At 34.8% G+C, this 12318-nt stretch overlaps 1 protein-coding gene and 1 long non-coding RNA gene across 2 annotated transcripts in view; both read left to right on the top strand.

Moving 5' to 3' along the window:
- Window positions 1-12318, top strand: part of PIGK (phosphatidylinositol glycan anchor biosynthesis class K) — a 132027-nt gene that overhangs the window by 59893 nt on the left and 59816 nt on the right. The gene's annotated exons all lie outside the window — the stretch shown is intronic.
- On the top strand, window positions 620-11475 carry LOC309842451. Its single transcript, XR_014299653.1, has 2 exons — window positions 620-654; window positions 9910-11475. It is a non-coding gene; the product is annotated as an uncharacterized lncRNA (long non-coding RNA).

Below are 12318 nucleotides of genomic sequence, written 5' to 3'. Positions count from 1 at the left end.
TTCTTAAGATTTTATTTATTTATTTGAGAGAGAGAGAAACAGAGCATGAACAGGAGGTAGGAGACAGAGGGAGAGGGAGAAGCAGACTCTCCACTGAGCTCGATCCCAGGACCCTGAGATCATGACCTGAGCTGAAGGCAGATGCTTAACCAACTGAGCCACCTAGGTGCCCTTATTTGTTATTTTAAATACTGAATTTCAGATTGCCCTTGTAAAATAGCTAAACCTAATTTAATATACTTAGCAACTAAAATTGAAATATGTCTTTTACCAATTTTATTTTGTAATTTTCCTTGAATTTAAGCCTATGAGATTGTAAGATACATCTTCTCTTAACCATATAAACATTGCATTAATTTACATTAAAAGGCTGGGACCATCTTTTTTTTTTTTTTTTTTAAGATTTTATTTATTTATTTGACAGAGAGAGATCACAAGCAGGCAGAGAGGTAGGCAGAGAGAGAGAGGAGGAAGCAGGCTCGCCGCTAAGCAGAGAGCCTGATGTGGGGCTTGATCCCAGGACCCTGGGATCATGACCTGAGCTGAAGGCAGAGGCTTTAATCCACTGAGCCACCTAGGTACCCCTGGGACCATCTTTATACTTCTTCTGACTTATTTTCTGTTCTCTCCTTTTAACACAATATTAAATATGCAGTAAGTATACATAAAAATGATTTCAGTGGAATCTGATGGGTTTCATTATATATCCTGGAAGAGTGGAATTTTGTCTCATAAATTATCTGCATGTATTAGTTCCAGAGCAGAAACTGTTGGTGCTGAAAATTATCTTAATTTATCTTTAATCGAGGAGAAAATTTTGAGCAACAGAGCCAGACACCAGGCACAGTTGAATTATAGCACCCTCTAGTGTTTATAAATAAATTTTATTTAGAATATTGTGTACAGATGGTTTCGTGATCCCTGGTATAAGTTATCCAGTTAATTTAAGAGAATTAAGTTTCCAGCATGATTCAGGAATTTTTAAGTGGATGCTATCAGTGTTGTATGTAGGTGGTATTTATATGCAAATAAAATGGCAATCAGATATTTGTTTAGAGAAAATTACATTCATGAGAGGCCAGATACCACAAAAATATTTTATTAAGAAAATTATGGGTTTGGGGTGCCTGGGTAGCTGAGTAGGTTAAGCCTCTGCCTTCGGCTCAGGTCATGATCTCAGGGTCTTGGGATCAAGTCCCACATTGGGTTCTCTGCTTAGCAGTGAGCCTGCTTCCCCCTCTCCCTGCCTGCCTCTCTGCCTGCTTCTCTGCCTGCTTGTGATCTCTCTTTCTGTCAAATAAAAAAAAAAAAAAATGAAAGAAAATTATGGGTTAGAATATATATGTATTTTTCAGACCTTAGGTTAAAAATGTCAATACAGTCACTATTACTAAAATTGGCAGTTATGCTTTTAAAAATACTACCATTTACATGTTAGGAAAACAATGGAGTTGGTTCATTCAGACTGTTCATATTTCATATTTTGCATACAAAAGTATACTAGACTAAACTCAGATATGATGGGGAACCTTACTTAGTACATAAAATTGACATTATAGTATGATATTGTTATGTGTCTTCTGAAACAGATATTGAGTAAGGTACAGTCATGAAGTTAATGACAACACTTTTTTGTTTCTGCAGGTGTCTTTGTAGTTGTGTGATTAATTTATTTGCAAGAACAGATGGCACAAAATAAGGATTGATTGCAGGAAGTTTCGCTTTTATAACTTGATTCTACAGTGCTTCATTTGAGTATACATATATTGGCTTTTAATAAATAGGTAGACAATAGCCTGTGCTCCTGAAGGAGTTGGGCTTCTTAGAATCTAGTGATATGTCCATATTAGCATCACTCAGATTACCAGATTTGTGCCCTTACTGTATGAAGGAAAGAGCCCCTAACTTGTGGATGTCAAAACACATTTTAGTGTTACAAAATGTAGAAATCTAAGTTTAGTAGGCATTGCCCAAGAAAAAAGGGAATCCAGGACAGTATTAACTTACCTACTCTGACTTTTGCTTTAGGCTCTAAATTTGGGCACTTGATTCTATTTATGAATTTTTTGTTGCTGTAATTTTACTGTTATACTAGAATTTCTTTCTCTTTTGAGGCAGTCTTTAGCAACCGAATTTTTTTGAGTCTAGCAGGAAATTTGAGACTGGACTTTTTTCCTACAGATTTCTTACAGACCTCCAACAGAGGGGTAGAGTATGGCCTCCTCAAGGTCAGTTTATGTTTTGAACACCAGAACAGGCCTCTTTCAAGGGCTTGTTAAACAAGTCCCTACCACAGGTAGATCAAAGATCAGACAGTTGCTGCCACAGTCATAATATTTTGAGCTCTTTCTATGTGCTTCATGCTTTATATGACACATTAGCTAGAACTGTTGAGTTGTAAATAATGGGATCTAGCCTGAGCTATGTTATTTCCTTAAGGATATTTGTTATACAGATAATTCTGTGTTTTATGGATCCCAGGGACTAACCCCAAGAAGGGCCTGGAAATAGGAACCAGATGTCAGTCAGAAGCAGAGGCAGCACTTTCTCCATCTCCCTGTTGTTTTAATCTTTTCTGCTGCTGCTGCTCTGGCCGTTTGTGGGGCAGAATGTGTACACATCACTGCTCTAGAGATTTATATCTCTTCTGTTGATGATAAAGCACAGATAGACAATGAACTTGCTCATTCCCAATCCCAGGCTTCCTGGAGTCATCATCATTAGCCAGCTTGGGTCAGGTATCCACTTTTGGTCCAGCTGGGCAGTAGTGGGGTTGTATGACACAAAATCAGGGCTTCTGGGGAACCGACCTTATGTGTATAAGTCCCCCAAAAGGGTCTTGAGAGCTAGGCAGATATCCTTTATATTAATCTCATTTTAATTCACATGATAACTTTATGAGGCAGATATAATTTCCTCATTTTTTAAATGAGTAAACTGTGGCTGAGGAAGGTTAGGAAACTTGCCTAAAGTCACCCATCTAATAAACGGTGAGGCCAAGATCTGTATCTAGGAATGCCTCATACTTCTAAGAACTACATATTCTTATTTTATTCTCTTATAATTTACCTTGAGCTACTTGACTTGCTTTCTTTTTAAAGCATATAAAATATAAATGATAGCTCAATGAATTTTCACAAAACTCTACTTTTCATGTAACCACCAGAAAAAGAAATAGAATAATGCTGGAAGCTCCCAAACCCCTGTGCCCTTCCCAATCTCTGTCCTCTCACTCCCTATCAAAGTTAAACACTCTCCGAACTTTTATGGAATTTACTTTCTTGCTTTTCATTTTATATCACTTAAGTGTGTATCCCTAAACCTTATGTTTTGATTCTTTTCCTAATACTGTGTTTCTGGAATTCATTTATATTGTGTGCAGTTGTAGTTTGTTCAACTGTTGAAAAAAAGTGTTTTGAATTTTTAAAAATTGAGGTATAATTTATTTACAGTAAAATCACCCTTTTTAGTATATAGTTCTGAGTTTTGGCAAATGTATACAGCTAGATAACCACCTTGCGCATCCATCACCACAAAAAATTTCCTTATGCCCCTTTCTGCCCTTACTCATATCCCTGGAAACCACTGATCTCTTCTCTATTCCCATGGTTTTACCTCTTCCAAACTGTCATATAGATGGAATCATATTCCGTACCCTTTTGAGTCTGGCTTCTTGTATTAGCATAATGGATTTCAGGTTCATCCCTGTTGTCACATGTATCCGTAGTTTGTGTTCCTCTTTATTGCTATATGCTCTTCAGCAATTAAGAGGAACACAGACTACAGATAGATGGGATTCAGGTTAGCCATTCACCAGTTGAAAGACGTTTGTTTTCGCCCACCAGTTTTTGGCAATTATAAATAAAGCCACTATAAACAATTACATACAAACATACGTTTTCATTTTACTTGAATGAAATACCCATCAGGAGGTTTGCTGGGTCATACAGTAGCACATGCTTAACTTTCTAAGAAACTTTCAAACTATTTTCCATTAGTCTCTGTACCATTTTGCATTCCCACAAATAATGTTCAACATTCTTAATTATACATGGTATTGTCTTTTTAATTTTAACTCTTCTAGTAGGTATGTAGAAATATCATTATGATTTTAATTTGCATGTCCCTAATGACTGAGGATGTTGAGCATCATTCCATGTGCTTATTAGTAATTCATTTTTTCACGAAGTGTCTGTTCAAGTCTGCTGAGTTTTGAAAAATTGGGTATTTGCTTTCTTCCTAATTATAAGATTTCTTTGCACATTTTGGATACAAGTTTTTTTGTCAGATACATGAATTGCAAATGTTTTTCTTAGACTTGGTCTTTCCTTTTCTATCCTTTATATCTTTTGAAGAACAAGAGATTTAATGTTGATGAAATTCATTTATCAATATTTTCTTTTATGCTTAACGTCCTTCATGCAAGGATTCTTAATCTAATTCAAGGTCACAAAGACTTTATTTTATTGTCTTCTAGAAGTTTTATAGTATTAGCTTTTATGTTTAGGCTATGCTTTACTTTTAAGTTTCGAGTGGAGTGTTAAACAGGAGTTGAGTTCATTTTTTCCATACATATATCCAGTTATTCCAGCACCATGTATTGAAAAGATTGAATTCCTTACTGGATTATAGTGGCATCTTTGAAAAAAGTCACCTAATCACCATATATGTGAGTCTATTTCTAGGCTCTATTCTGTTGTATTGAACTACATATCTTTACACTAAGTTTTGACATCAGTTTATATACACTATACAACCAGTTTTTCAAGGTTCTTTTGACTATTCTAGACCCTTTGTGTTTCCATGTAAATTTTAGAACCAGTTTGTCAGTTTCTTTTCTTATTTGTAAGGGAATGGGGGAAGGACAGAAGGAGAGGGAGAGAAAGAATCTTAAGCAGGCCTTGCCCAGAGCAGAGTCCAATGTAGGGCTCAATCTCAACCTGAGCCAAAGTCAAGAGTTGGCTTTTTAAAAAAATATTTTATTTATTTATTTGACAGAGAGAGAGAGAGACTGCAAGTAGGCAGAGACGCAGGCAAAGACGGGGAGGGGGTGGGTAGCAGGCTCCCTGCTGAGCAGAGAGACGGATGTGGGCCTCCATCCCAGAACCCTGAGATCATGATCTAAGCCGAAGACAGAGGCTTAACCCACTGAGCCACCCAGGCGCCCAAGAGTTGGATGTTTAACCCACTGAGCCACCCAGGTTTGTCAGTTTCTTAAAAAAAAAAAAAAAACCAAACTGCTAAGATTTTGTTTGGGATTGGATTGACACTACATTAATTTGATGAGTGTGGATACCTTAACAATATTGAATCCTCTGATCCCTAAACATACCTCTACATTTATTTAGAATTTCTATAGTTTCTGTCTGTATTATTTAATAGTTTCTGTGTAGATGTTTTCTACCCCTTTCATTAAATTTATTCCTAGCTGTCTTTGTTTCTGATGCTGTTTTAAGTGATATTTTAAAAATTTACTTTTCATTTGTTGCTTAACTACAGAAGGACAATTTTTATTTTTAAAAATTTATTTATTTATTTGTTTGTTTATTTATTTATTTTTGAGAGAGAGTGAAAACACGAGCAGGGAGAGGGGCAGAGGGAAAAGCAGATTCCCAGCTGAGTAGGGAGCCTGATGTGTGATCAATCTCAACCTGATCCAAAGGTAGACGCTTAACCAACTGGGCTACCCAGGCGCCCTAATTAAATTTTATATTGACTGTATTCTGGAATCTCATTGAATTTGGGTGTTGATCAAATCAAACCCAGTCATACTTACTTGGCAGGGGAAATACCATGATCACAAATCAAACCCAGTCGAAATTCTAGCAGGCTTTTTTGTAGAGATTGACAAAATGATTCCAAAATTTATATGGAAATATAAAGGACCTATTTTAGTATTTCTTATATTACATGAATTCTAGTCTCTATTATGTTTACTAGGAAATCAAATGAAAATTTAAATATACATATTTAGTAGAGTCATCTGTTTTGGAGCTGGGCAAAATAGACTGAAGAATGTGAAACTTTGTGATCAAACAATTCACTGAATATTGCTCATAGAAATTATAAGATGATTATGAAACCTTATGAACCATAGGTTTATCAAAATGGTTCAAGCAGACAAGATTTCTTTCCGCCATTCTGCATACCAGTATATTTTTTCAAAGTGATTAACTTAGTCATTAATATGATTCTATATTATCGTAAGCATCTTATTGGCCCATTTATTTTATGTTGTTATTTATAGTTGTTAGTCACTACAGTCATTCAGGAACTCATTAAACTAGAATTTCAGAGCATAAATTAGATGCGATTATTTGATTTATAAAGACAAAACTGATAATTTAATTATCCTTCTTGTCAGTTTGCATACATTAAAGTTTTTATTGTTATAATTTAATTTTATTTTTTTAAAAGATTTTATTTATTTACTTGACAGACAGAGATCACAAGTAGTCAGAGAAGCAGGCAGAGAGAGAGGGGGAAGCAGGCTCCCCGCTGAGCAGGGAGCCCAACATGGGGCTTGATCCCAGGACCCCGAGATCATAACCTGAGCCAAAGGCAGAGGCTTAACCCACTGAGCCACCCAGGTGCCCCATTGTTATAGTTTTAAATAATATGTTGATCATTCCATGGATAGTTTTTTTTAAGCAATTTATCTGACTACCAACAATTAAACAAAAACATCCATTGAGTTGGTTTATGACTTTTAAGAAACCGGTGTATAGGTATATAGCAGAATATAGTATTGTATCCCTTTGTGTAAATAAAACTTCTCTGAATAGTAATTAATAAATACTATGTTTCCTAGGGATACTAATTTCCAGCTAATGTTTATTAATGTTTAAAACTGATCAAAACAAAGTTAATTTTAATTTAAACACTAAACATATAGGACCTAAAAAAGGTAAATTGAAAAAATTTTTAAATGCTATAGTATCATTTATAAAATAGAACATTAGGGGCTCCTGGGTGGCTCAGTCAGTTAAGTGTCTGCCTTCGGCTCCAGACATGATCTCAGAGTCCTGGGATTGAGCCCCACAAAGGGCTCTGCTCAGTGGGGAGCCTGCTTCTTCCTATACTCGTGTTCTCTACTCATGCTGCTCTCTATTTCTCTCACTCTCAAATAGATAAATAAATAAATAATCTAAAAAATAAAAATGAGATAAGATAAAATAGAACATTAGAACTTAATTTGTCAGGCTGGCTAGGGAATAAGGTTATGAATTACTTTGGGAAAGTAGATTGTGGGATCTTAAAGGTTTAACTCTTTGATTCTATGTTCTGCGACTCTCTTGGTCTCCTTAAGAATTGTAATATTGTTGCTCTATTCCACTAAATTAAGCTTTAGAGTCTTAAATGAGTTAAATCAACTTAATGTCTGTTGTCTGAGTAGAGGATATTATAGCATAATAACCAAATTCCAGTCAATTCATTGGAATCAGTCAGCTCCTGAATTTAGAACATTTGTCCTGTTTGTACTGTGGACAGACCACATGAGTTCTTTGATTCTCAATTTCCTTATCTGTTAATGGGAATAATAATTCCACTTTATAAGGTTATTAAGAGAGTTAATTTTTATTTTTCTTGTAAAGTTCTTAGTTCTGTGCTCACATATAATAAAGTGAGAGAACATATCACAAATATTGATAAGAATTATTGCTAGAATTCTATTTTTAATGTATTTTTTACCATTTGCAAAAATTATCTATTCTACTTTTATTAATCTAGTACTAGAAAGTACTTATTTTATAACTGTGGGTTTCTTATTTGGAGTACTACGGAGAATTCGGAATTTGTTTTTTACCAGAAGATGGCAGTAGAATTACATGTCTGTACGTATAGAACAGTTTTATTTTTTTAATGCTGAAGATTGGGGTAGTTTTTAATCTTCAAATAAATTATGATATTGTTTCTTCATACCAGTGACAGGAGAAAAAGACTTGATATTGAATTTCAGGTTAAAAAAAGGATGATAAAAATTTTCTCTATATGTAAGTTGTCTTGGTTTAATAACATTGAATTTTTTAAAAATAGGTAAATAAAAGATCTTTTTGAATTGCTACTGTTCTGGCATATTTCTAGTATATGATTAAATACTTTATCAAGAAATTCTTTAAGGGGCACCTGGGTGGCTCAGTGGGTTAAAGACTCTGCCTTCAGCTCAGGTCATGATCCCAGGATCCTGGGATCGAGCCTACATTGGGCTCTCTGCTCAGCAGGGAGCCTGTTTCCTCCTCTCTCTGCCTGCTTGTGATCTCTGTCTGTCAAATAAATAAATAAAATCTTAAAAAAAAAAAAGAAAGAAAAGAAATTCTTTAAGAAATTGAGGGGTCATAAAAATCTTAAGATGTATTTGAAGATCAGTTATGATTAATTAGTAATAGAGATAGAGCAGTTTTCATTTATAATTGATCAATGGGTAAAACTGGATTCAATATTTTAAAAATTGTTTTATATATAACACTTTAGGGTTGTGGCTATTAGGTAAAAGCAAGAGGCAGAAGACATTTATATTAATAATATAAATCTGTGATCCCCGTTTCAGAAATTGCCATTTTTATTGAAATCATGGTATGCCTTGTTACCTGGTCTTCAAGTATTCTATAGGTGAAGTATTGCCAATTGTACCTTCTAATGCTAGAAGGAACCTTTAAAGCAAACTGATGTAGTAGAAAGTGTATGGAGGTGAATGGACTTGCATTCCAATTCTGGTTTAGTTCTCTGCTTTTGTCTTCAAGCACATTATTTAATCTCTCTGAAACTCAGGTATTTTATCTCTGAAAAGATGATCTACTCTGTCGCTCCAGAGTTTTTGTGAAAATTGGGGATAATGTGTATAAAAACGAGCATACTTTGTCAGTGCCTTTTTAAAGAGTATAGCATGTAAAAATCAGGGCAGCCATACTGATGTCTCTCTCCCAGTGCAGAAGGTAAAGCGGGATTGTTATCATCTTTATTTGTTGTACTATAGAGCACTGTTTGTGTGGCTTGGTTTGTATTTTTATCAGGCAGGCTACATATTGCTCATCGGCAGGAATTATTGTTAGCTTGGTCTTCCCATATTTGTGTAATTTTTTTTTAAAGATTTTATTTATTTATTTGACAGAGAGAGATTACAAGTAGGCAGAGAGGCAGGCAGAGAGCTGAGCAGAGAGCCCGATGCGGGACTCAATCCCAGGACCCTGAGATCATGACCCAAGCCGAAGGCAGCGGCTTAACCCACTGAGCCACCCAGGTGCCCCTGTGTAATTGGTTTTTAAAAAATATTCTATTTATTTATTTATTTATTTGACACAGAAAGACAGAGAGAGGGAGAGGGAGCACAAGCAGGGGGAGAGCCGGCAGAGGGAGAAGGAGAAGCAGGTTCCCCACTGAACAAAGGAGCCTGATGCGGGGTGGATCCTAGGACCTGGGATCATGACCCTAGTTAAAGGCAGACGCTTAACCGACTGAGCCACCCAGGCACACCTATAATTGATTAAAAAAAAAAAAAAAACTATTTCAGTACTTTATGCTTATTTCATTGTGTTTTTAATCTTAACAGTAATTATCTAGTAAATATTAGCTAATTGTTATAGCCTATCAGTCTTTTAGAACACTCATTCTGATTTGATAATGTTAGTGTTAAACTGTATAGATTTTACTCTGTGGGGAAAATGAATGTGGTAAGGAACCAGGGCTGTGAGTTCTTTGCCAGCAATATTCTTCATAACTGATAGCAATTTGGGGGCATGGCTATTAAATTTATTAGAATATTATTATTTTCTCAGGGGTAATTAATTGGTAATTAGAGATTTCATAATTATTTTTTAAAATAAAGCCAAAAATGTACCTAAATCATTTGTTTTTATTAAACTAATATAATAAATATTATTTAAAGTATATTTTTCTTTTTTCATTTTTTAGAAGGAGTGGATAGAGGGAAAGGGAAAGAGAGAATCTTAAGCAGGCTCCATGCCCAGTGTAGAGCCTGACATGGGACTCCAGCTCACAACTCTTGAGATCATGACCTGAGTGGACTCTTAACTGACTAAGCCATCCAGGTGCCCCTAAACTATCTGTGTGCGTGTTTATATATGTATGTATGCATTTTCTGTGTATTTAGTAGATAAATTCCTGTAAGGTAGCAGGTAATAAAAAATGCTGATTTCAAAATTAATTTCTCATAAAAATAAAAAATAGGAAATGGAAAACATTTGATTTTGTCTTGGTAGCATAAATAGTAATTAAATATTTATGTGAGAAAGGGAATGTATTATGTTTCTTCATGAAACAAACATTAATAATTTTCATTTGAGCTGCAGACAACATTAATCTATCTAACAGTGACCAGTTCTGTTATTTCTCCATTTTTGTTTGAGATTTCAGGTATATAAACTTCTTGTCATACTCAGTGATAGTCTGGACTTTGTTCTTTCTTTGTCTATGAAATTGTCACATATTATTCTGAAAGCACTTATGCCAGAGAAAGCACACATAATTGTTATAGAATTTTTTTCAGTGAGATTGATTAACCTCATTCTAACTTCGATATTAAGAGTCTCTTTGTTCTTCTTCTATTGGGATCAGCTTCTAATGTTAACTGATGTTTTCTAGTATGATTTCTCAAAAGTGAAAAACAAATGAAAATTAATGAAATAGAAGAGTTCAAAGGATATGATCTCAAAATATGTGAATTTGTCACCTGATCATGAGTGTGGATGCTGGCTGAGAATTACTTTTCTTCACACTGAGTAGTAGTGGACCTAGTTTAATGGGTATGAATAATAGTAAGAGATTCAGATACTTGGTAAGCAGTTTAAGCTGATTTGTATTAAAATTAGTATATCTAGTTTTTTCAAATGTTTATTCTTTTTTTTTTTTAAGATTTTATTTATTTATTTGACAGAGATCACAAGTAGTCAGCGAAGCAGGCAGAGAGAGGAGAAAGCAGTCTCCCTGCTGAGCAGAGAGCCCGATGCAGGGCTCGATTCCAGGACCCTGGGATCATGACCTGAGCGGAAGGCAGAGGCTTTAAGCCACTGAGCCACCCAGGCGCCTCTAAATGTTTATTCTTATACCAAATATATGAATATTAAGTGTGTGTATGTTGAGAGATGGGGTAAGAACATAGTATTTTACCTTTCTATTAGGTGACTTAAGGACTGCATGCTATAGGATAGTCTTTTGCACTTTTGCTATAAGGTACTAAGATAGGTACTAATGAGCTTTATGGTGAGACAATTATGAGTATTAGCACTCTGTGGCCTAGAAATACTCCTCAGTTTCTGTTGCTTCCAATACAAGGAGTTGTTGACTGTTTTAATTGCTTTGCATAAACATGATGAGGACATTTAAATTTGGTATCAAATAATTGGGAGAGCTCTAATTTATGCTTTAAAAAATTTTTCATAGAGATTTCTTTTTAGTATGCTAAAACACTGTAATATATCTTCTCAGTCATAGAAAATAATTAAAATATATCTTGTATGACTTCAGTGTTATGGGTAGTTTTTTTTTCTTTCTAACTTGTTGAAAATTAGGCATAATAAAACCTTGAATATCCAGAAATTAGGTAACTTCTAGTAATAAAGAGTACATGAAAGGTGCCAGAGTTGGCTTTGAATATGAGAAATCCCATTTTGCCTTAGATGTAAAAACACAACTTGACTTTAATGGCCTTTGGCATTCAGAGTTTGAAATTTCATCAGAAGGAAACATTTCTCAATAAAAGAATATCCTGTAATATTCAGAATTAGATACATTTCACTTTCCTCAGAATAAGAAATGAATATAAATGAGTTAGAAAGGTGGTTTGAAGTTAATAATAAAGAACAATCAATTGATTTCCGTTTCAGAATTGTTGCTGACTGCATTTTTCTGAAAAAACTGATGTTATAAAATACTGAGATGCTCAGTAAATTACAAAAAAAACCTACAAAACTACAAAAAACACACTTTTAAATACATAGGAAAGCTATAAGACTACAAAGAAAGTAGTTGCATGGAAACAACACAGTTTGTGTTGGAAGGCATTTCTGGCTTTTTCCAGATTGAGCTAGAACTGGTGGTATTTCCTTATTCAGTGGAGATGCTACACAGGTTCAGTTTTGTATATACTGTTTCTATGTAGTAGCAATTTTTGTTCCAAAAATGCAGCTTCCCTAGGAATTTGGCAACAAGCTCAGATTCTTTTCTCCCTTTTTTTCTAGGCCTACTTAGACTTACTATAAAAAGTATCAGTGAGTTGAATCCTTCTCCTAAAGCCAACCAGTGATGTGTCCAGGTACACCCTAATCCATGCATGCCTTTAAAGGAACCATGCTTTATCTTGCT

This window comes from Mustela nivalis, assembly GCF_964662115.1.
Source record: "Mustela nivalis genome assembly, chromosome: 10".
Classification (NCBI taxonomy): Eukaryota; Metazoa; Chordata; class Mammalia; order Carnivora; family Mustelidae; genus Mustela; species Mustela nivalis.
This window is presented reverse-complemented; position numbering and strand designations above follow the sequence as displayed.